General features: G+C 37.9%; 1 protein-coding gene across 16 annotated transcripts in view; it reads left to right on the forward strand.

Annotated features, from left to right (window-relative positions):
• The first annotated feature begins 912 nt into the window (after positions 1-912).
• Positions 913-23,376, forward strand: part of LOC5564135 (hemicentin-1) — a 409,831-nt gene continuing 387,367 nt past the window's right edge. For 3 of the 16 annotated variants that reach the window (XM_021855438.1, XM_021855439.1, XM_021855436.1), the window contains exon 1: positions 914-1,599. The gene's annotated coding sequence lies outside the window, so the exon portion shown is untranslated. Of the gene's footprint in view, positions 1,933-4,001; positions 4,004-23,376 lie in introns of all 16 variants that reach the window. The other 13 variants (XM_021855431.1, XM_021855423.1, XM_021855424.1 and 10 more) reach the window with 13 other exon arrangements.

Genomic DNA, 23,376 nt, shown 5'->3' on the forward strand with positions numbered 1-23,376 from the left:
GTCATTTATAGTAATTTCTTTTGTATTAAAACATACCGGGAAATTTCTCCAGGAATTGGAAATCCTAATAAACAAGTATTCAACTTTTATGATCCAATAAAGGAGTGCCTATCAAGTACGTCACGTGAAAATTGACTATTGATCTCCTCCTCATTATGTCACACATTGTATGGATCGTCTCACTCACGTTGCTGAATCCACCACCTCCTCCCCCCATATAACTTGATGTTCTTAATTGACGATCCATAATCTGCTTTCTAGCTTTGAAACTTAGCTGACTCTACTAATAGTTGCAGAAAAATCCTAAAGAAACATTTAATATAGCAAAACATGAATGTAAAAATGTAACTGCATTGTAGCCTTGACAGACTGATAAATGCAACACACATAATTCGATCATCCCCACACGATCAGGATGTTCCTATGCCCACTGGAGCGTGGAGCACCAAACGAACCATCACCATCCAACCTGCTGCAACTGCGAGCGCTCAAATGGACAACAGTTGCCGTACCTAGCATACGAAAGGGTCATTCTCACATTTATACTCTCATTCTCACCCCTACCGACTTGTCGTCACATCACTGCACTCGGCTACTATGCTATGCTATGCTGTGCAAGAACCGCAGTAGGCCACATGCAAGTGCACCTTCTTATAGCTGTCAAAGCCGCCTCCTATGTTTGTACACAGTTTTCCCATAAAGCAAACTCTGCCTAATGATAACACAGCGCTCACAGCAGGCTGCGGAGAGTGAGTCCCATGCTGAGCTAGGTCGTCTTCAGAGAGTTCCCATTACCCATTCATGTTGACCGTTTCTTTCGGGTTTTTCTTCGGATTTTCCTACGCTATGTGCCGAAAGGTGAGCGCCACCACGAGTGCCAGCGTGAGCGGTTGGATCACCTTTGACTGGCAGTTAGGGTGTCAGTTTATTTTCAACTGCCGATTCTAGCGAAAGCGAAATCATCTGCTCCTTGTGAGGTCGAACCGAACGAAACGAAACCATATAACTGTGCTGGCGGTGCGTATTGAGCGCGAGCTGATTAGGAGGTGCTCGCTCGTGTATTGGTGCAGAATCTGTGCTCTGTCTGCCATTTCTCTGAGTGAAATGTGAGTTGTGTGGGAAAAACGGGAAAGCATTTTCCGCGACGAGTTTTCCCAAGGAGGAAAATACCGTGACTTGTCTCTGTCGGAGTGTCTCGGGTGTGCGACGGATCAGTCTTGCGGCGGACGTGTGCGAAGTCGAAGGTTTTTCAGAGTGCTCAACTAGATCAACGCGTGTTCTGTGTCATTGCTGCTCTTCTCCAACTCACAAGAAGGGAAAACCTCTATCTAGAGCATGGTTTAGACGGATTTGTGGGAGAACCATAGCAAGCGTGAAATAGTGTGTTGTAATAAAAAAGTGAGAATTAGCATTTTTTCTTCGCCTACTTAGTTCGTACTTGAGAGTGAGGATATAGTTTTCCACTGTTCTCGGTTAATCTTGGTAGACCGTTAACCGCTGATGTAATTAGACGAGTATTCTATCGGTGGAGATATTTTCGGGACTCGCGCTGGAAGGAATTGACCTAGTAAGAAGAAACAGAAGCAGAAGCGCAAGCAAGTGTGTGAATTTAGAGTTTTTGCAGAGATTTTCTTACGACCAACGGCACCAACCAAGTGCGGAGGAAGTGCGAAAGCGCAAATTTCTTCTCATCGTGTGTTGCTTGGCTCGGAAAAATCAGCTTGTGTGTGATGAATTTTTGATGCTCATAAAATCAATACTGTGAGAGCTCAGAGAGATCCAGTGCATAGTGAAAATTGATTTTCATCTCGAATCTACTCGGGGACTCCATCGTGGACCAGTGGCCAGAAATTACGTTGGTTCGTGCCATTAGTCGCTGGCAATAAGCATCTATGGATCGAGACAGTCGCTGCTAAGAAGACGATTGGCTCGGTATAGCCTTCGGATCTCACGCGAATTGGAATGCGTTCCTGCGTTGTCTGTATGTGTGCCTGTGTTGATTTCGCTCGGACGAAGAATAGCCATCGGTGGATTGAGGCAGGACGAAGAAAATCTTCTCGGTGAACTTTTTTTTCCTCGGCTGGTGACGTTCCAAGAAATCAGAAGAAACGTCGCCCCAAAATGCAGTCATTCCGAGACAGCCAAAGCTAATGTCTCTGGAGAGTGAAAAGTGGCTATTTTGGAAGAACGTGAAAAAACGTCTCTCGGTACTCTCAGCGGTCATTTCTCTGTCCAACCTAAGCAAGAAGCATTCCGTGCTGCACTCCCTCGTCCAAATCCCTAAAATCTCCCCTTCGACCGTCAACAGTGGCAGAATTAGTTTGACCGAACGGATGGAGAGCAACAGCATCAACATCAGCAGTAACAGCATCAGCAGCAACAGCAACAAGAAGCAGCGATGAGAAATTATTCACCCTCTCACCGTGCGGTGGGGTGGCTTTGGAGGGGAGGTCACGTTCGATGAGCTCTCGGTCGGAGGTTTTGTATATATCTCTATGGTAATTAAGGGTATGCGATAAGTAGAATGATTTCGTAAAATGCCATTCGAAACGGGATTCCGTGAAATTTCAAATGGAATACAACGGAATATCGGGTAATATTAGGCTGATTTCGGGACAAAAATTAAGATTCAAAGCACTCATATGTTTTTTTTTTGGTAATTCCGTTGCATATCAGATTACTTTTTATCAAGATCAGAAAGTAGCACTTTTCAGTACTGTTTTGGGAGTTGTCAAATGAATATATGATTGCTTTTATACGTCATTTATCGAATTTCTCACGATTTATTTACTTAGCCAACTAGGTTCTGATTCTACATTCGTTTGATAATTGGGATCTTGATCGTCCAACAGGTTCGGATCGTCCAACGAATACCTATAGAGTCAAAAGATAGTTGGCAGTGAGGGATTCTAAATTGTAATAGGATTGTCTTGAGGATGTTGAAGAGGCACTAGAGTTTATAGTAGTTCACTCTAAAACAACATGAAAAAAAACTCGTTCTACTAAAACATCCTCAACTATAACTTCATTCCGCAAAACTTTCAAAATCACATGCCGGATGGTGTATCACCATCAGCTTTTCCATGATTCCATCGGCCGAATTGAGAGTAACGCGGAACCGAATCGAAACGTGGAGCGAATTGATAAACGCAGCCAATCAAGCTCACAGCATGCTGCGATCCAACCAAAAATAGGAGAAAGGATCTTTGTCTATTCCTCGGTTAGTACATCAAGCCAGGTCACACAGATCGAATGTCAAGCGGCCCCCAGACGACATCAACATCTATGAGTATATTAAAGTTGTAGTGATGAACCATCCATGGTTTGTTTGAAAATAACATAAACGTAACGTTGTCAACTTAAAAATGTGTTACCATAAGAATGGAACGAACTCACCATTTGTCAATCCATCCTATTGCAAGAAAATCCGCGTATCATTTTGTTGCGTATCGATATGAAAAAAATCCACATCGCATACCCTCAACAGTACTAAGTTGGCTAAGGGTATAAATAATTCAGCATTTTCCAGAACGGAGCATCATGGATGACTTAAGCTTCTTTACCGAACCACTTCCAGAAAGCGCTTTTGATGCTGTTGGGATATTGTTGCATCTCGTGGGGGGGGGAACAGAAGGGTAGATCTTCCGGACTGCGATAAAAAGCGCACCCCACAAGTAGAAAGATTATCATCAGCGAGCTGTAAACAACCACATCTTGTGTGATGGGTGGTGGCTAACGGGATTCCGAAAAACCACCCCCTACCGCACCGAACGTTGATTCAGTTCGATAAGATAATTACTCTCAAGTTGGGTTCGGTGCGCTTGTCGATGGCGCGCGCTTTGTTTAGACGAGTTTGAGTTTTCAAACTTCAGGAAACTATTTCAATAAAACGATTATCAAGTTATGTGGGAGGCACATTTGTCTGGGATGAATTTGGGTTTCGATGGCGAATGGAATTTTGGGTTAGCAGCCATGGCCACTGTTGGGTTATTTTGATAGAGAAGTGACCGTAAACGGATTGCGTAGCATGAAGTTGTTTCGTTCCATAGTTGTGGAAACTTTCTTAGATTGCTTACGGTATGTGCAGCTTCATAAAATAAACAAAATAATGTTTGCTTTTTACTTGGTGTTCAACGAGAACTTTCCAGAATGTTTGATTAGAGATTAAATTACAATACAGTAAACTCTCCATAGCTCTATATTATAGGGACCATCGAGCTGGGAAGGTATCGAGTTATTGAACACAAAAACATTGCATAAGCGATCCAACGGACCATCTAAGTAGCCATGAAAATCAACTTTTACTATGGTTCTCTGACTCGACATCTAGATACATACCAAATATCGAGTTGGCTGTAGATGCATTTACGCTTCTATTTGTTACCATATGTGAATCGTAAGGATATAAATTCTTTCATCGGACCGGTCAAAAATGTAAACCCATTATAAAACAAAAATTTAGGGTAACGGTCGTATTTTGGACCCCCTAAGGAAGTGATTTTGGTTTTGTGTCCCAATTAATTAATTGCACAGCGTAACCAAGTCAAAGAACATGTCAAAATGTAGAGAAAAACTTCCTCTACGAGATAATAATGCCCAAACGACCATTTAGGATCCAAAAAACGTCGAAAATAATTGAATTGTGGAGCACTGTTTTTCATTATTTTGGACACACCAATACATTTTGGACCCTCAAAGTATATATTTTTGACCCTCGGCATTTTTTTATCGTTTGGCTACAAAGTCCATGACACTGGATGTATAATATGCTTGCCCATAGTCTAATCAATCGATCGACAATGGAAACCCAAAGAAATTCTACGCTTTTGTCCAGAAATTTGAAAAACGTTTTTGTTTACATATGAAAAATTTCTGACGACTCCAATTTCTGTGTGTAACGCGTTGTAACGGTTGCATGGATGCACCGATTAAATTAAATGAATTTCAGATAAAATAAACACATTTTCTTTGTACAAACAGTTGATGCAAGTGCGGAATAGTCCTATCTTTTCCAAATGGCATGCACATTGAGTTGGTCTTTCGATTTAATCTAGGAAATTTGCAGGAAAATGGCCAAGGGGGTCCAAAATATATTGGTTACCCTACCTTCAAATTACTTAGCGGAGGTAAGTTGAGGGAGGAGGGATTTGTTCAAATTTGATTCTACTTGAAATCTTTGGAAATCCCTTGATTTTTTCGAGAACCTTAAAGCTCTTAATATGAGGGGTGTTGTTTCGAACATTTTGGTCTTTTAATTTGAACACAAATTTTTCTATCAGTAAAATTGCTGCTTGTTAGGTTCTGGGAGGGAGAAACCGATACAAAATTTCTGTACGTCATAGTGAGCCGAGATTCTGCTGTCACGAACTGTCACTGTGAGCCCGGATTTTATACAACGGACAAACATGGAAAAAGCGCGTAATTGATCAAAACTAGAGTGTCCATACCGGGACATCCCTGGACAAAAAATCCCGGGATTTGACATATTTCGGGATTTCCCGTTTCCCGGGATTTTATTTCTGATATCCCGGGAATCTCGGGATTCCCGAAATGTACGTAGAATTTGATGAAAACCATTAAATTTCAATGAAAAACAATGTTATTTTTCCTCACTATTAACCTTATTTGATAAAGTTGAAAAGCATAGTGAAAAAGAGAATAAACGAGTAATTAGTTTCATGAAAAGATCCATTTACCAAGTAATGCTTTTCTTTTCAACATTAGCCATTTTTATAAGCCTATGCTGAGATAACAAATTTGAAAGTACACCTAAACTGCCGCAAATCGCAAATTGGTACCATCTGTAAAAAGTAGGCATTGAGAAAGTGGACTGAGAAGTTTTCAATCCCGTTTTCCATGCAAATATTCAAAAAATTCCAGGAGATTGGAACATGTTTCGATTTCAATTAAACTTTCATAATTTGCTTTTCACCCCTTTACCTTTCCAAGAAAAATATAAAGATGACCAAATAACGATTCATTTTTGTGTTACACGATGCGAAAATCTGCTGTGGAACTGACATGCGTTAACCCGTATAGGCCTGAGTGAAAGCAAAAATTCTAAAACCCTCACCGCTCAGCGAATTCTTAATGGATTCAAATGATTTTTTGTCAGTATACTGGCACACATATATAGTTTCTAGAAGTGGACAGAGGAACGCGGAAATATTCTTGTGGTCGGTGTTATTCCCGTAGATCACTGGGTCAGGTCGGGTGAGAAGAGTACTGTGCGTTTGTGCCCCTAAAGGTAGGCAATTTTCAAGTCACAGATAATTTCCAGAATCGGCTATAATGTGGCCACTACATGACGGAATTTTAAGAAAATTGCATCAGTGTAAACCTTCATAGAAACGATTGAATTAGATAACTATGAGTTTTGCATTTGATTAATCCTACAAATGACCATTTTCGGGTCCCGGAACCCCTCAAACATACGAAAATGTGGCCAATTTGTATCTGAACATCTGTGCCAAGCTTATGGGAATGTATTTTAGTGCAAAATTATGTTTGATTTCTACTTTTCGAGAATTGAAACGGTATAGTATCCAACAAATCTACAGCCGGTTCTTCCGGGCATAACGTCCGAATTGCCACATCCGGTATATTTTAAACGGTGCAAAACACTTCATTTATAATGTTGAATATCAGATCTAAATGATTTATGCAAATTATAATTATTGTCATTGCAAATAAATAAAGGTAACTTGGCATGTCCCAAAAAATAGCCCTTTTTTACCCGACTTGACCCAGTAACCCACCGGAATAACTCCGGCCACAGGAATATTTCAGAGTTCCTCTGGCCACTTTTAGAAACTAGATATGTGGGCCAGTGAACTGACAAAAAATCATTTGAATCCATTAAGAATTCGCTGAGCGGTGAGGATTTCTGTATTTTTGCTTTCACTCAGGCCTATACGGGTTAACTTTTCATTATGGGACAATTCGACTTGGTGTTCTTTCCTAATTTTACTGAACAAAAAGTGATTTCTCATTAGTGCAGCTGAAAGATCATTAGAAGATATAATGAGAACTTATATCAACTCAATTTTGACCAAAATGTAGATACCACTGACTTGCGATTCACGGCTGTGAACTTCAGCCATTAATTTTTAGTAATTACCTTTTAGCATGATCTTTGATCGTTTCTTTTCTTCTTAAGGTTTTTATGGCTTCTCAAAAGTTTGAAGCAAATTGCTTTAATATTAGGACTTAAGTTTTTATCATACTTCCATTCATAAGTGTTATAGAGAATTTGAAAAAAAAATCCATAACAAACCCGTAATTAGTCAAACTAGGTTTTGATTTTTGTTAGGTTTCTTCGCCAGAATATCTGAAATGTAATTTTCTATAATTAACATATTATTTTACATTATCTGTTTATTTCATTGAAAAAATATTGTATTTTTAAATTTGAACTTACATTTTCAACCAACCAAACCAAACCATTCAACCAAAATGCTAGTTTTATTGAAAAATTTATAAATCCCGGGATCCCGGGATTTCCCGGGACAAGCATAGATTTTTGTCCCGAATCCCGGGACGAGCAAAATGGCCGGGAAATGGACACTCTAATCAAAACATATTTTTGCATTTCATCAAATGTGACAAAAAATCGATTGATAAGCTATTCATGCCTATTCAAAAGTAATGTCACGATAGCACCTTTTATTCTGATTGTATATAAAGTACTCAAATACGCATACTTTTACTTTTTCTAATAAAAACGAAAATAAAATGAATAGAAAACTTTGGCCCTTTTTTCATGTTTGTCCGAAAAGTTCGAAGGTACACGACAAAAGAAAACTAGCGATTTTCATCAAGTCTGCCTTGATTGTCGTTGGCAAGCTGGAGTTTTCTTGCAGTTTGAAAAATAAATGTGTCATATTTCGTGTGTAGTATCGGTGCCTCCCTCCCAGGTTAGGTTGTCTCGCAGGAAACCATTTTCAAGATGCACACTTAAAATACTTCACACAAAGCTTCCGCAATTTGATGCAGGTAATAAGTCCAGTTAGTTAAAAATATGTTTTAAAAAAGTTCAGAGTATCAATAAAACCAATTAAACGTTTTTTAAACAGTTGATAGTTTTTGGGTCACAGAAAATGCATACCAGTTTTTAGCGTGACGAAGTAATGGCTACACATTCCTTGGCATGCTCGGATCACATTGATGAAAATTTTAGCTTGACAGCAGCCTGGCTGCTTGTTGATATCCAGTTCACACCCGCTAGCTCACGACATAAAAATTAACAAGGCAGGCTCTTTACTGATGTAAATATCAAGTTTGATTGTAAACATGTGACGTCACTCCTATCATATGGCACGATTCCGGATCACTAGATCATTTTTTTTTTTCGCAAATTTGTTCGAGGTGGATAGAAATGACGTCGTCAAGTAGCTGTCAGCTTTCGGAATATATCACCTTCTTAATACAGTACACCGTGCGCTAGCTGTTAATAATCTCAGCTTAAGAATGGAGTTGTTTACTTACGCTGGAACCCTCTAAAACTCCTCATAGAATCCCTCCGCTTTAAGCCTTTAGGGAACTCCTTAAAGCTCCGTTAGAGTCGCTCGGAAAATCTGAGAACGTCTTGCGGATCCCTTGTGAACTTCTAAGAACACTTCTTGGTAGCTCCGAGAACCCCGGTGAATTCTTAGAAACCACTTGGAAACAGTTCTTCTAATCACGGTAAAAAGAAGCAAGGTTTTATACTCCGAAAAATGACATTTGGCTGGGATTCATACATGTCACCATAAGCATGACATTGATGAATAGCTTTGCGTTTGTTTCTTTGGCCCTCTTGAGTTCACCTTTTATCTTAGATTATCCAAAACCTCTCACATATAGGCTTTCAAATGAGTAATGTAAAAAAGATTAAATGTAAAACCTCATAACAAACAGGTGCAACACAAAATATTCTTTCACGTTTCGAGTTTAACGATTTTCAAAGTTATTCAAGAAACACTTTTGAGTAATACCCAAGCAGGCGAAAAAAGCTCACCCAAGTACCCAAAAAGCACTTCAATTCGCCCGGTGTGCTGATATAGTGCTAATATAGAGTGCCCTACATTAGCCGTCTAATAGCCCTATAAGCCCAATAAGACGAATTAGCGTGCTTTACGACCGAAAATTGAGATGCGGAATTCTGCCACTAGCAGGCGCTAGTGAGCATCGAAATTTTGTTTTTATAATAATCGCAGGATCATGACCACTTATAAAGATGGCATCTTTGCAAAGTTGCTCAACAACTCAAGCGCTGTCATTATAAATAAAAGCCTTGAGATTCGAAATTTTGCCACCAAGCGACGCTAATGCGCACAAAATTTTTGTTATGAAGATATCTCAGGAAAATGATAACTTAGAAAGATGGCGTTTCCGGTAAAGTTGTTCAGCAGCTCAAGCGCTATCATCATAACAGTCATGAGATTCAGAAGTTAGTAAGAAGGTGTCTTTGGTAAAATTGTCCAGTAGCTTAAGGTCTGTCATTATTCTATCCAAGAGAACCGAGATAGCCACCAGGATCCTGACTTCTTATAAAGAGATACATTTGATAAACTTGTTCAGTAAGCCATCATTGTTCGAGCCATGCAATTTAAAATTTTGCCACTAGCCGGCACTGTTTTACGAATTTCTTTAGATCCTGACCATATGTTCATTAGGGTATCAACTAGTTTATTTGTCAATCTGGGCCCAATTGAATACGATCAACTAGTATACATAGCGAAACAGTGACGAAGGGTCGATTTTCAATATATTTGAAACGACCCAACTAACAATTCAAAGCCAAAAACAAGCATGCATGTTTAATTATTGTTCAATAATGGTAATGACAGCGGAACAAAAAATTTGCTCTATAAATAGCTGAGAAGGTGCTTTTTTAACACAAACTTAGGTCAGTGTTCAACGTTATACATTAGAATGAACAAAAGTTGAATCGCCACTTATTAAACGTTTCCAAAGAATCTCATTCGACTAGTCAAGATTGTTTTCCTAATGAGTTGAACAAGACATTTTTCCCCAAATGAAAAAGCCAATATTCCACTAAACAAATATATATTTATAAAGGGGTAATTTAAAAGGCGAACTAACGTTTTACTTGCGTCGCACTTCAGCTATTTCCACATGTTTAACATAAGCATGAATATGAGCTGAATAAGTATCTTATATAAACCTAATTCAGCTTCAGTTTATTATAAGAACAGTTGATCCAATAGAGGCCAAAATCACGATTAACAAACACATTGTTCAGCAATAAATAAGCCTTGTAAAAGCGATCACACTATAGCTAAATTTCATAAAATGGACAAACTATCCGAAATTCGTGTTGAGTTCCGTACGCATTTCAAAGCTTATAACTTATGCTTTCTCAAAACTTTTTAAATAGCTGTTCAGAAAATAAACATGGTCAGGCTGCAGAAATGTAGGATTATTTTGATAAACAAACATTTGAGCTAAATATTCTTAGTAGGAGCGAAGTACTGACAAAAAAAGCGTGATATTGATATAAAAGATCTGAAGACAACAACAAAGTTTCGTTTGTTCTTTGTATGTAGTTAATTTTAAATATCATTTTCAGATCTTTTATATATTATATCACGTTACGTCCCAACTGGGACAAAGCCTGCTTCTCAGGTTAGGGTTCTTATGAGCACTTCCACAGTTATTAACTGAGAGCTTTCTTTGCCGATTGACCATTTTGCATGTGTATATCGTGTGGCAGGTACGAAGATACTCTATGCCCTGGGAATCGAGAAAATTTCCATTATGAAAAGATCCTCGACCAGCGGGATTTGAACCCACAACCCTCAGCATGGTCATGCTGAATAGCTGCGCGTTTACCGCTACGCCTATCTGGGCCCCTAAATGCTTGTAAAACGTTTTAAAAGCTGAAAAATAAAGTTGGAATTCAACGACATGCTTTAAAGTTTCTCCAAATTTGTGTGAATAACGCCTGAACAAAGGTTAGCCATTAAAATTATTAAAATGTTATTAAACATGATGCTGAATGTCAGTTGGGGAATATTCCATACAAATTTCGAATTGAATGCGCCAGCTGATGGCGCAACCAATTGAGTTGAAATTTTGAGAGACCTTTTTTCTTGCCCTAAGGCACATATCTAGGGGGTGCCCCGTTGAGATTTACAACTTTTTTGTTTGAGGGCCAGTATTATTGATTTTTTTTCAGCAGTGTTGCCAGTTACGACATAATTTTGAACCTTTCATGAAATTCTGGGTTATAGTTGAAGAGTATTTCTATCTTGCCGAGCATTTTATTTTTTCTCTTCCACTCAAATTTATTGACTTAACCTTTTTAATTCTTCTTTAGAATTGTTGCCAGCCATATCAACATATTTGCTTCATCCGAATGTATGAAATGCAACACTTACTTCAACTTTGATGAACAATCGAAATCGTTATTTTTAAAATTTAATTGTATCGGCATATAACACCCACATATAATTGGCTCTTTTGATAACAATTGAGCAGATTATGCAGATTATGAAAACATAATTGGCCATTTTGGAACGTTCTCAATCCATGCTTTAATTTTGCCAAGAATCTCGGATCAGTATTTCCAAATCTAGAAGTTGCATTTTTCAAAAAACACAATTATAACCCTGATACTTTTACGACCGATTCTTCTTAAGACCCCCCGATAACGATCGTAAAAAGAGGTTGGGATGCAATAGTAAATTTTGATATAGACATTTAAAAATTATATTAACTTGATAGATAATAGATAGAAGATCTGAAAACAATGTCTTAAATTTTCTTCTGGAATACCATTTAGCTTTTGTAGGATCTAACCATTATCAGCGAGCTATTCATTAGATTTGCAAACATCAAATTTTGCCAGGGGTAAGAAAATTCAGGAATAAAATTTTGATGGGTAGGGAGCCGGATCCTATTCTTGGCACTTTTGATTCATTTTAGCAGTAGGGTTTTTTGAGAGTGCTTTGTGAAGCCCAAGCAGGACAGTTCGGTTTTGCGTCGTCCGATAGATTTTTCTGACGGTTTCGCGCGTGTTTTCGTCGCCGGGAATTTTTTTTTCCTGTTTTTGGAGCGTCTTGCTGGGTACGTATTTGGGAAGGCCCAAGCTAGACGGTTTATTTTCGGGACGCCAAGAAGTTTTGTTGTCAGTGTCAGTTTTGTGTTCAGTCGAGAATGGATTACCAACTGGTGAGTTCGTTTCATGCTTATGATAACACATTTTTTTCTTGAAAGCGTAACTTTTATGTAATATTAAAACAAACTTTGTATGGTTTGTCACTATAAGTGTCAGCATTATGCTTTTTTCTTATACATTTTCAATATACATATATTTTTCTCTTTTTGACATTATTAAAAATTATCTTTTGAATTGTTCGACATTGTGAATGTAAGGACTTGGCCGGCGCCGTTATTGATCAATAATATTAGATCTGCTAAAATTGCACTTCGAGAGTAAGCGGAAACTCCCATCCTTATTCATTTGGATCGTAGTGCAATTCTTACCAGTTCCGATCAATCACGGAGTAGCAACCATTGACATGTACAGTCAGTCTATGCTATGCTATTTGGGCAGTAGGGTTTTTTGAAAGCTAAAGAGCTCATATTTGGCCACAATATGCGTCGTACTGAAGCTCTCCGTATTGCGAAAAGAAAAACTCCACATGCCAAAGTGAATCATGGAAGTGCCCAAGCAGTTCTGCACCCTATTTTCTTCACATCTTTTATTTCTTATGTCAATTAAAACAATATCTTGCCATTAACCTGAACGCCATTACCCCGAATTCCAAAACCCCAAACGTCCCATCACCCCGAATGACATTACCCCGAATTCCAATATCGCGGGGAAATGTCATCAATCATCATGTCATGATAATTGTAAATTCGGGGAAATTGCATTCGGGTTGATGGAATTCGGGGTAATGGAATTCGAGGTGATGGCAATCAGGGAAATGGCATTCGGGGTAATGGGGTAGAATCCTAAATTAGAGTGCCGACACCGAACTATGCCGAAGTTTTGACTGCCGAACTTCTAATTATCACTCAAATTGTCAAAAATACCTCTGATATTACTTGTTTGAATACAACTACAGCTTTGCCGAAAACCACTTTTTGATTGGACGTCAGGAAAAAATTTTATTCATCATCATAAAGTGGGTTTGCATTTTAAATGCTTAATCAACTGCTCTGCAGGCAACAGTGGTGCTCCTGGCGGGAAAAATAGATCAAAGTAATCCAGGCTACTATGTTCTACAGCAAAAAAGCAGTGTTGCTCTGAAAGTAATTGAATGATCATGTCAGCGTGGTTTGAACTTTGGAATCAAGAATAACAAATTATCCAGACATCCAATCAAAATGTGGTTTTCGGCAAAGTTGTAGCTAGAAAGTTTTCACATGAGATGAGTGTGTTCACTTTTCCATAGATTATTATGACGAGTAGTTATAGAACTGAACACAAAAGGTTTGCCTTTTCTATAGTAATTTCCATATAAATTTCAAATAGCGTGTGCACAACCAAATTTCTTCCGAATCACTTCAAATTTTGGGAAGATCATTTTCATCATAATTGACATCGTTTAAGCATAGGGGAGCAAAATCTTCAAAATTTGCATCAGTCTAATGCATACTCATGCTAGCTCATACAATCATGTTCTACCATTTCTGATTTTATATACTCTTAAAATTACACAGTGTAACAAAAATGACATTTTTGCGTGTCTCAAAGATCAAATTATGTGTCTCTAGTAGATTTGGGATTTCTGTATCTGATGCCGTTCTCAGAAATGTTTCAGCTATAGATCGCCAAAATTGTATAAAACACTGTTTTCATTGATGTTTACATGAAATTTAAAGTATGATTTATCAAACTTTTTCGGTATCTAAACCATTAAGTATGCAATATATTACTTTAACTTTCATTTCAGATATAATTGGTTGTAAATTGCACGATTTAATTTAAATTAAATCGATTTTTCATAATGCTTGCAGTCTCTATACTAAATTCTTTGTTGCTCTTATATGGCAAAACACAATAATTTTCAAAACCATCAAAAAACAACTTTTGAGCATCGAAAGTATTATGAACTTTGTTGATTATATTTATACACATAAAGTTTGAAATTTGTGGCAAATTAAGCGAATAAATTGTCATACAAGCTGTCAAACTTGCATGCAAGTTGGCTGAAATAGCAAAATTTTGCGTTATCAATAGTCAATATCTCAAAAACTAGACGTGCTATGAAAACGGCATTTAATTTTGTAAATAGCGGTATTTTGGTGTTTGAGACAGATTTGTGTTCCGCAGTGTTATCCATGAACTCTTCTGATTGTAGGCTTTTAGATCTATAAGCGTAACAACAATCTTCTAATTTATGGCATGGAACGTGTTCCAACTGGTACATAGCCTGCTTCTAAGCAAGTGCTATTTAAAATGATGTAATTTTTGACAGATGTGAAGAAATGCTCGACTTTGCTGGTCAAACCTAAGTAGACGACACAGGGGTTTTCATGAGATTTTTCATCGAGATGGTGGAACATTACATTTGCAGAATAAAACAACAAATTTATCCTGTCTGTTTCATTTTAACGTTTCAATCTACAAAAATTTCTATTTTTTTTGCGACAAAAAAGAAAGTTTGAGTCTCAAAATTTGAGATATTGCTGTCGAGCACTGAAATTTCCTCGATGTCTTCATACCTCACCAGAGACAAGCATTTGGTTGACACAAGAAAACAATTAAATAACTTAAAATTCTTCAAAGAATGTCATGCCAAGACTGAATTCTCGCAGGACAGGAACGACCGGAGCATCATCTAGCAGAAGAATAAGGTGCTGATGGTCTTGTTTCATCGACACACTACCCGTGACACACATGGGAGCTCGGAGACATTGTTTATTCATGCTTTGCACTCGAATGCTGTTGCTCATTCTCCCCACCTCTCGAGTAGACTATTTGACCAGCAGCAATAACTTTCATGTCCTAGTTGAACTTTTGTGAATGATAGTCCCCATCCGTAGCTTTACCCAGGCCAGCTACTGGACCTACGGGGCGAAACAAACGAAACTAGTTAGTTACAGTAGCGGCACTTAATTTTGACACATATTTTTTGGACGTATTTGGTTTATATTTGTAAGAACCAAAATTGTTTCAATGTTGTATGTAAAACACACAAGTTCTAGCAATAGATTTTCCCGATTCTTACCAATTTGTGTGGTTACAAGCAATTGGGTTCTTTATTTTGGGTGGTAACTGTAGATGGCACAGTGGCCGAGGTCCGGTTGTTCGTTCTATCCACATTCCGGCATTCAAGAAAAACACAGTCCATTAGTGTTCATAATGGCAGACTGTTGCTCGTGCGTGACCTCACCATTGTGCGAGATCATAGTCAAGTTATTCACCATCAACCCACCACCACAATCATCATCATCATCGTCTTCTTCTTGGTCGTCATCTGGTACACTCGGTAAAAGTTTCCGTTCTAAAATTGGGTACCACAGTGAAGAAATAAAGTGAAAAAACTTTTCCAAAAACTCCCCTCCCTACGGTATCCGGCACAACACAAAAATAGCATTTCACTTCTTTCACTTTGCTGCTCTCGACGCTAAGCCCCGTACGTCATGTGCGTGAGTCGGATCGGAGTAACTGTACACGGCCGTGCAAAAGTTTGGGGTCACCCTCTGACAACCATATAAAAGTGTTTTGTCGTTTTGTTTTCGTTTTTTTCACAAAAACTTTGCAAGGGCTTTTTAAAGAGTAAAGGATTACGATTCTAATGGCTTATTGATTCAAATCCAATGATGAGAAAATTATAAATGTTTCTTTCAGAGTAATTTTAAAAAATTCTTATAACTTTCAGTAAGACGATTACTCGTCTTAATATGGAGAAATAACGTTTATATGTTGTTTTGAGGAGGTGACCCCAAACTTTTGCACGGGCGTGTACGGACGTATAAGACAGGCAAGGCAGCCAACCAGCCGGTGGTTACTCTTTCTACTCGCAATTTTCCCAAATGAAACACATCCCTGGTAATTCCTTCACTCGCACACTTCCTTTCAGTTTTTTTTCTGCTTCTTCGAATTTCCCGAATCAACTCTTCCAACAAGGAAGTAGGCGACGACGCTTCTGGCGTACGAAATCCGTCTCCTCGCAACAAGAGCTGTTGAAGGCAAAGCCTACTACTGTACAATTGCGATCGACCCGGAAAACTCTTCGCTTCCTAACAGCTCTACAACGCCAGGATTTCGAGGAAGACTCAAAGCTCCACACGTAATGGGAATGGAGCGAGGCAAAAAATGAAGGCAAAAATAGGACGCTTTTAATCCCTTTGCTGGGAATGCTGCTGGTTGGTTGATGGCATTTCTCCGCAATCATAAGTACAAGTCAGCTGTCGAAAGTCGACAGCTAGTAGTACGGTCGGTCACTAAGGCACAGAGCAATGTCAGTTTTTAGCCGTAGACATATGGGTTTGACTAGCTGCTTGCAGTAACAGCAACAACAACAACCACAACCACGTCGCACATTGGACCGAATCGACAATTTAGCCGGAAAAAAGTATTTTCTCTGTTATCGTCGAATTTAGACGTTTGATGTCTTCAGAGAAGTTATTCGTAATTGAGTTTTGCATTTTTTAAGAAAAAAGTTGAATAGGGTGGCCCTTATTTAAGTTAAAATTTTGACTCAAACTTTTTTGTTTGATGAAATTTGTGGCTGCGGTCTTCTGCAAACTTTTAAGAAATGTTATTTTGAACAACTTTGTCGAAGACACTTTTGATCTAACTCTTCATTTGAGCTAAGTAAATTGATTTTGAAAGTTTTAACGTAGGGTGGACCCAAAAAATCAGTTATTTTGATCTAACTTTTTTATTTTCAGTTTCACGTGAATGTGGTCTTCAGAAGAGTTGCAGAGCAAGTAAAGATACACATTTTTGCTGAACATCGCAAGTTTGTAATTCTTATGATTTTGAAGTTATAAGCAAATTTAAGTGAAAAACTATGAAATCTTTAGATACCCATAACTCATGGAGTTGGTTCGATAAAATTTTTTTTTAGTGGCAATCGAAAGGCCATACGATAGGCAACTTTTGCTGTAAAAATTGTGAGAACGTAATTTTTGTAAATTGAGAAAATTCACTTCAAAAATACACTTAAAAAACTCTAAATTTGCTTGTAACTCACAAGATTTCAAAGTTAACGGTATGCTGTCTTCAGCAAAGTTGTAGGTTTTAGCCAGATCTACAACTTTTTCATATCAAACCTTATGGAGAAATGTGAAATAAAAAAATAGAACTTTATAATACATTTTACTATTATTTCATACAAAATTATTCAAGTAGTAGCAATATAATTGTACTTTCATTCTATAAATAATTTTCCAAAACTGCACACTTTTTGATAACTTCGGCTTCTTCAATAATGTTAGATTATTCCACCATTTTCACAGTTCTGTACCCCAGGACACTACTGTACGTATTCAGTCACAATAGTAGCAGTCACAATGACGAAACATTTAAAGTTTCTTAAGTTGCATTGGCACAATTTTACATTTTGAATTATATGTGAATTATACCACTGAGTACTGATAAAATAATAATAAAATCATAATACTATACAAAGTTTACAACAGCAAGTATATGAAAGCGACTACTGATATACTAACTTGATGATTTATAGTAATAAATATAAGGTGACCCACATCTGCATCGTATCATCATTTCTTCATATTTTGTTTCACATTTCTCTAAAAAGTGGTGTATGTAAAAGATGTAGATCTAGTTGAATTATACAACTTTGCTGAAGACAGCACGCCGTTAACTTTGAAATCTTGTGAGTTACAAGCAAATTTAGAGTTTTTTAAGTGTATTTTTGAAGTGAATTTTCTCAATTTACAAAAATTACGTTCTCACAGTTTTTGCAGCAAAAGTTGCCTATCGTATGGCCTTTCGATTGCCACTAAAAGAAAAATTTTATCGAACCAACTCCATGAGTTATGGGCATCTAAAGATTTCATAGTTTTTCACTTAAATTTGCTTATAACTTCAAAATCATAAGAATTACAAATTTGCGATGTTCAGCAAAAATGTGTATCTTTACTTGCTCTGCAACTCTTCTGAAGACCACATTCACGTGAAACTGAAAATAAAAAAGTTAGATCAAAATAACTGATTTTTTGGGTCCACCCTAAGTTAAAACTTTCAAAATCAATTTACTTAGCTCAAATGAAGAGTTAGATCAAAAGTGTCTTCGACAAAGTTGTTCAAAACAACATTTTCTAAAAGTTTGCAGAAGACCGCAGCCACAAATTTCATCAAACAAAAAAGTTTGAGTCAAAATTTTAACTTAAATAAGGGCCACCCTATTCAACTTTTTTCTTAAAAGATGCAAAAATCAATTACGAATAACTTCTCTGAAGACATCAAACGGCTAAAATCGACGAGAACAGAGAAAAGACTTTTTTCCGGCTAAATTGTCGATTCGGTCCAATGTGCGTCGGTAGTGACTGTTGATCTTACTGGCAGCTGGGCAGGGGTTCTCAATCTAATTAGGCGATTGTTTTTTACTTGTATAGTGGGATTACGATTTTTGCTACTTAACATAAGTTTGAGTTGCCCAAGACGGGGTTGGTGGTCTAATAGCTATCGCTTCTGCTTCATAAGCAAAAGGTCATGGGTTCAATACCAAACCCATCCCTTTCCTCGTACTTTGTAGTTGTATCTTTCACTTGCTTCTATCTACCACTATCAATATATCAATGTCCATAGCATTTGCTAGAACCCGAGACGGACAGAAATTAAACCGTTTCCCTACGCTTCCATTCTCTCATCATTATAGTACACCTTTCTTACGCCTGATACATAGGCAGTCTGCTAACCAAACCAGCACGCCTCTCTGCTATAAAAATACCCCACCTCTTCATCCTTCCCGCATGAACTGGCGTAGACGCAGTGGTATATACGGTCTACCGTGGGAGCCAGTAGAATGCATCATCAACTCCTTCCCCTTCCCCTCATTGGTCTGCATTCTGACGTGGCAGGCACCATTGTTGCCTAAAAATAGAAGATTACCAGCACATATACACTGAGGGTGTCTGTTAATCATACAGTAATCTGGTTGGTTCCTTGTGTAAGTGCAGCTGATCTGGCAATACTGGAGTAGCAACTACGGGCGGCCAATCAAGCTCAAGATCAAGCTCAAGCTTAACAGAAATTTGAGTTGCCCAAAATGGAACCCGTTTCAACATTCTTCTTCTTATTTCTAGCGTTACATCCCAACCGGGACAGAGCCTGTTTCTCATCTTAGTGCTGTTATGAGCACTTACACTGTTTGAAATGAGAGCTTTCTTTGCATACTAACCATTTTTGCATGTGTATATTGTGTGGCAGGTACGAAGATATTCTATAAACTGAGAATTTGAGAAAAATTTCATTAAGAAAATATCCTCGACCGGTAGGATTCGAACCTACCGACACGACCCTCAACTTGGTCTTGGTGAATAGTTGCGCGTTTACTTTTGAGGGTTTTTGAACCCCGATTTTTCGGATATTATTTTTCAAAAAACAGTATTCCAATAAAATTTCTGAACAATTGTTAGGGAAATACAGATGGATTTGTTTTTTCAGTATCTGTTTATAAAAAAACAAGAAAAACGGAAAGAATTTTTAGCAGTACCTGTTAGAAAATACATAGTTACATTTAACCTTCCTTAGTCCCTATCATAAAGTGTGACTTAGGGTTGTTTTAGACCAGAAAATTCAAACAGCTTGCAAAAAATCAGAATGTTGACCGATTTCAGTTCTGTTGAACTAAAATGAAAAGGCACATATGTCTAGTTTATGAAAACATCCCGAGGATCCGGATTTGGTCTCTGCGCCCACATCTGAAAAAAAGTCCCTTTGGAGACCGTTAAATTGACAACCTTTAGTTTCGTGACTAAACAAGTAATCTAAACTGACCTTATATTCTTGAATAGAGATTCATAGTTCCAATTTCATACCTCAGAATGACGTTCCCCAGAATGCCATTCCCCAGAATAGGACATTCCCCAGAATCGGTTTTATTCCTTGTCAAGATCCAAAAAAAAAATTAATTTTGTTGGTTTTCTTTTCAATTTTCATTTAAAATATTTTGCCAGATGCGAATCCCAGCCTTAATTTACCCAACAAATATTAGTTCATCAATTCATTATTATAGATCCCATGCAAAAAAAAAACAGAGTTGAGTCCAAAAATACCGCGTTCCGTGTCTTATTTTTGATTTCGATTTATGCTATTCCTTGAATGCTGTCTTGTTATATTTTATCAGCTTTGTGTTAGATATTTTGTTTCAGTTTTGATTTGTTCAATAATTCGTTTTTCACTTATTTTATACTTTTGACACATGGTGGTATACGTACTATGATACAATTATCTTGAAATGAATTTCATACTGATAATTGTCTTCAATAAATTAATGTAATATATACTAGATATCTGTTCAATGTATTACACAATATTCAGAAATTCAAGTCATATGTGTCCGACATAGTAAGTAAGTAACAAATGGCATAATGTTCCATTACATTGAACTGAATATTTTTCGGATCACAAAAACTTTCCTTCATATAAGATCGAATACCATCAAATTTACCTCATTTTGTTTTATACATCGAGTATTTGGCTTACCATGAAATTTACGTCACACCACACAGTGGTCCAGTTTTATAAAATCATGGCAGAAATTGCGCATTCTCAATATTTCACTCTTTTAGCCACTACAAATGTTTTGGAACATGATTTAGGGTTGAAGATTCTATTTTGGGCATAGTCTCAATTTGTTGGTTCTCATACACTTTTCGGCTCTCAACTTTTTCAAACAACTATCGTTTAGGCAAACTTAGGTAAGAAGATGCTTCTTCAAACCATTCCTTAGTCTTGAACGCGCGTTTGAGCAAGATATCTCCACGGGGAGAAGCGGGAAGTGATTTGCACGGTATAAAGAAACTCTTCTTTAACTATTTGAAGTACCTACAACAATAATTTTTAATTTAATAATGTTAACAACGCTCGAATATAAATTTGCGTCCGAAGATGCTGAATCTATATGAGAATGAGTTATCGACCAGAAAAAAATATGCTGAAATCCAAATTTGCATTGGTTTTGGTGATAATGAATTAGTTTAATTTTGCAACAAAAATTTATGTTTTTGGACATTTTTTGGCAGCTATTTATCGTCTGAACATGTAGAAAAATATTTTTATTTTAAAATTCTCGTACGTATTCTTAACTATCTGATATAGTATATGGATGTTTCACTTTATTTTTCAACTAAAAGCTAAGTTTGAAGCCCAGATAGCCGTAGCGGTAAACGCGCAGCTAATCAGCATGACCATGCTAAGGGTCGTGGTTTCGAATCCCGCTGGTCGAGGATCTTTTCGTAAAGGAAATTTTCTAGATTCCCAGGGCATAGAGTATTTTCGTATCTGCCACACGATATACACATGCAAAAATGGTCAATCGGCAAAGAAAGCTCTCAGTTAATAACTGTGGAAGTGCTCATAAGAACACTAATCTGAGAAGCAGGCTTTGTCCTAGTTGGGACGTAACGCCAGAAAGAAGAAGAAGTTTGGAAATTGGGTTTTTGTCAGCCATTTGAAAATCAGTAGCGGTCTTCCGGATCGAGTGATTCATTTTTTGGTGAACCCGCTCCCTCGCCGAACGCGGCCGCCCGGTTCTCACATGGTCCTTGGCCGAACCCGTATCCCAGTGCCGACGAATGGAGGTATAAATTAAATTCGACTTCACCTCGTGGGATTTAAACCGCCGGAATATGTCATTGGGTCGTTCACCTTTCGCAAACAACTTTATTACGACATCGCGGTATACTTTAAGGTGAAACATCTCGGAGTCCAAAGATGGCCGGCACAATGGCCGACTTGTGCCCCTACTCACGTTTTTAAAGGCACTAAACTGGAGAAACAGTTGGCAAACGTTTCTGATCTTCTTATTTTAAGCTTTCTGCCAGTGCACAAAGCCAAAATAAAAAGTACACTGTTGTTGGATGCCTTCTTTGCGAGATTTGTGCCTTTGAAGTTTTAGTGCAATCTTAAAAGTTGATTCCAAACTGTTTCACCTTAATCGTGCGCGGTAAACAAACAACAAATGATAGCAAGTCGACATCATGCGCGACGGTTAGCCAATATACGAGGCTATAGCTGACACCAATACCAATACACAGAATGCACATGGTACGCACCTACACAACGACGAAAAATTGTATTCGAATTTATTGAACACTCTGTAATTAAATGGGCATCAACTGGTTACGCGATTATAAAAATTGTGATTGATACGTTTGTAGATTTGAAGGCTTGTACTTAAAGGAGCTCTTGTTAAATCTATTTTAAGGAAATTTGCTAATAGATGAAAGCGAACAAATTAATTTAAATTTGATTAAAATTAAAATTAATTTATTCTCAAAAAACGTCCAAAAACCGCTTGGAAACGTCTGCATTCAAAGCAGTGCCATGTTCGTTCCGATCTCTCGTAGAAACAGTGGAAACCGCCTGCTTCGTCAGAGATGCGGCCGGCACAGTACTACATGTACGGTGCGTGTGTTAAATTTAGACCGGTGAATAATGTCGCACCGCGCCAATCATAGCTGCCGAGACTCGGTTCCCAATCCCCGAAGTAGGCGTAAGCAGCTTATTGGGAAGATTCCGACTGTGTTTCCCATCAGTATCTAACATTTCTTTTTGTTTTTCTCGCTTCTGCTCGGATTGTGTTTTGTGGGCCTCCCTCCCGGTTTTCCGTTCCAATGTCAGTAAGTCTGTTCGTACAGGATCCCTTCTACGATGCCTGGCGAAAAGCTCTGCTCAAAGAGATAAAGTGGGTTTCCTGATGAAAAGTTGGCGGGTTTTGTGGAACGGAAGGCACATACATAGTAGGCGGTGGCAGTGAAGTGGTTTTTGGGGTGTCCCATTCTGTTTAATATTTGAACAGCGGGATTCATGTAGGTACGATAAGGTACGTAAAGGAGTGCGTTTGATGACAATCTGACGGTGCGGGAGAAGTCGTCATTTGAAGGTAGCTTCTCCTGATACGTATGTCAGTGGGACTCGTTGAAAGAGATGGAATTGCCTTTGATAGTGGCCTACTGGTACGTGCCCGTGTAGTTTGATGTGGCAACTTCAAGGGTATTATGCAAATTTATAACTTTTTTGCAAAGAAAAGAACTGCTTTCAAGATGTGGTACAGCGTGAGATGTAAGTTTTTTTTTCAGATATTCAAGAGGAATATTTTGAATAAAATCTTAATTGAAATTTATACACTGCCGAGGCTTCCTTAGCCGAGAGGTTAGAGTCCGCGGCTACAAAGCAAAGCCATGCTAAGGTATCTGGGTTCAATTCCCGGTCGG

This window comes from Aedes aegypti, chromosome 3, assembly GCF_002204515.2.
Source record: "Aedes aegypti strain LVP_AGWG chromosome 3, AaegL5.0 Primary Assembly, whole genome shotgun sequence".
NCBI classification, from domain to species: Eukaryota; Metazoa; Arthropoda; class Insecta; order Diptera; family Culicidae; genus Aedes; species Aedes aegypti.